We start from the raw sequence: 2,355 nt of genomic DNA, 5'->3' as shown, positions 1-2,355 counted from the left end.
TGGCCTATATAATAAATAATGAAACAATATTAGTATTGTTGCTTTTTACTGAGCAACAAACGATTGAATCGATGGCATGAATCGTGTACATATTTGAGTATATATAATTAAGAAACGAAAATCATATGTATGAACTTTAGAAATACTTCATTGGAGGAAACCAATTTTCAACCTATTCTTATATAAATTATATATATGTATGCATATTTAAATATATATGGCCTATATATAAATTATGATGTAATAGATAAAATCCAAACTAGCTTTATATATACTGTAATAATAAGAAGAAACGAATACAATACTTTATTGGAGAAGAACTTCAATCTATCGAAAGGTTTGATTGAAGCAATGGTTTTATTATATTTTTATGATGTTTACAATTCTTAATGTGACTTCAGTTTATTAATTTTTTTCAATAGTTATTTTTTAAGTAGTTTTATATAGTGTGTAGGCCTATATATAAAATGAAAAAGAGGGCCGAGTTAACCTGCCGGGCCGAGTTGACTGGGCCTAGATGACTCGAAAGCTTTGTATTTAGCGAGCGGTATAGGTAGCGGCCGATATGGGAATGTAGGTAAGAATGGCCCCAGAAAAAATGGCCCCGGAAAAAATGGCCCCGGGAAAAATGGCCCCGGTAAAAATGGCCCTATATGACAGTTAGGTAAAAATGGCCCCAATGAAAAATTCGGTAATAGAAATAATATATATTTTTTTAAATCTTCAAATATTTAAATACTGTATAAGCAAGAATTGAATCAAGAAATAAAAAATGGCCCTCAATTATAAAATTTAAGAAAAAAAATAAATAAATACCGTAAATAAATGTTGTAAAATACCCTGTAGCAAAAATTTAATTAATAAATCAACATAAAGAATATGCATATTTGAGAACTAAAATACATTAGTTTTTAGCTCCTATGAGTAGGTCTAAGTATTTTTTAAAATTATTAATATTATTAGATATTATTACTATATTTGCGGCCAATTATTAATATTATTATTATTAATGGCTCTGATGGGAGGCTCTAAAACATTGATTCGGCACCAGTTTTGAAAGATGAACTTGCAGGGAATGTTATAAACCATTTTCGCGAAATTTCATTATGTAAAAATAGTTATGCCTTAACATAGATTAAAAATATGTTATGCCTTACTTATTAATATTTTAATCTATGGTCTTTTTAATTAATCTTCTTTTTTTTATTGGAAATTCCGTAGTGCAGAGTAAATTTATCAAAACCCATTAGGTTTACAGTAATATGAAGAAAAAAAAATTAGTTTATACAGAAATAGTATCTAAAATGATCTCAATTTCCAAAGTTAAAGCAAAAGATCTGATCTAAACACACAATATTAGGCAGGATATATTTGTTTGGAAAAGAACCCACTCTTTTGTGAAATTAAGAGGTTTATAGGTGAAAATTGTAAATTTAGAAATATGTTTTATTTTTTCCATTGAACTGAGACCAATATGTGATTTTTTTTTAAATTTCTTTAAAAGCATTTGTTTTTTAACAATTACAGCAGATGCAAATAATGTTCTGAGAGATAATCGAAAAACAATGGCCATTGAATAACATTTTTTGATAGTAGAAATAAAAGTTTTAAAAACGTTATTTCACTAACAAAGTAGAGGAATGACATACAGTATACAGTACTTCAACTACTAAAATATGCAACTCATAGATAACCACAAACTTCACTTTTGTTAAATATCAAATGAATTAACTTTACATGTTATAAACAATGCAAATAAACAGTAGTTAAAGCATGTGGATCAATTGTGTGTTTGAATCTTAAGTTCATGTATGGGAAAAGGGAGGGCTTACTTTCTCGCAAACTTAGCAATAAATTGTCTGCTTAGAGTTTATTCAAAGAAGTATTGCTTTTAGTAAACTGAATAATTAGGAATACATTTATTTAAGCAAGTAATTTAGTTGCATACTTGGTTTTTACTCATCACTAACTAAATCAAAGGGCCTACTACTGGCTTAGAATTATATATAGTTATGTATGGCAATTATGCTAAGAATCAAAATGGCGTGCGATTGTGAGGGTAGGGTGATTATGGTAGGATTAAGTGGTATTGCTAAATCCCACAAACCTCCCAAAACACACTGTAGAAAATCAAACAATTCAATTGTGATTGACTGACTTGGTATATCAATAATTATGATTGTAGAACTCTCTTTTTCTTAAAAAAAAAATAATAATAATAATAATTTGATGTTCATACTAACCTACTGTTTGTGGGGTTTACCAATAAACAGATTGAATTTCGGGAAAATTGTGATTCCGCTTCCGTGAAATCGGCCACAAGTAAATTATTTTAGTATTAATAAATGCATGATT

The 2,355-nt window shown here is 28.2% G+C and overlaps 1 protein-coding gene across 5 annotated transcripts in view; it reads left to right on the top strand.

Moving 5' to 3' along the window:
* The window catches only part of LOC117123545 (caspase-1-like), a 27,952-nt gene that overhangs the window by 11,967 nt on the left and 13,630 nt on the right, over positions 1–2,355 (top strand). The gene's annotated exons all lie outside the window — the stretch shown is intronic.

This window comes from Anneissia japonica, unplaced genomic scaffold (assembly GCF_011630105.1).
Source record: "Anneissia japonica isolate Jap-2015-1 unplaced genomic scaffold, ASM1163010v1 scaffold287714_len2871179_cov188, whole genome shotgun sequence".
In the NCBI taxonomy this organism is placed as follows: domain Eukaryota; kingdom Metazoa; phylum Echinodermata; class Crinoidea; order Comatulida; family Comatulidae; genus Anneissia; species Anneissia japonica.
The sequence above is the reverse complement of the archived record's forward strand: the minus strand, read 5'-3'. Positions and strand labels throughout refer to the sequence as shown.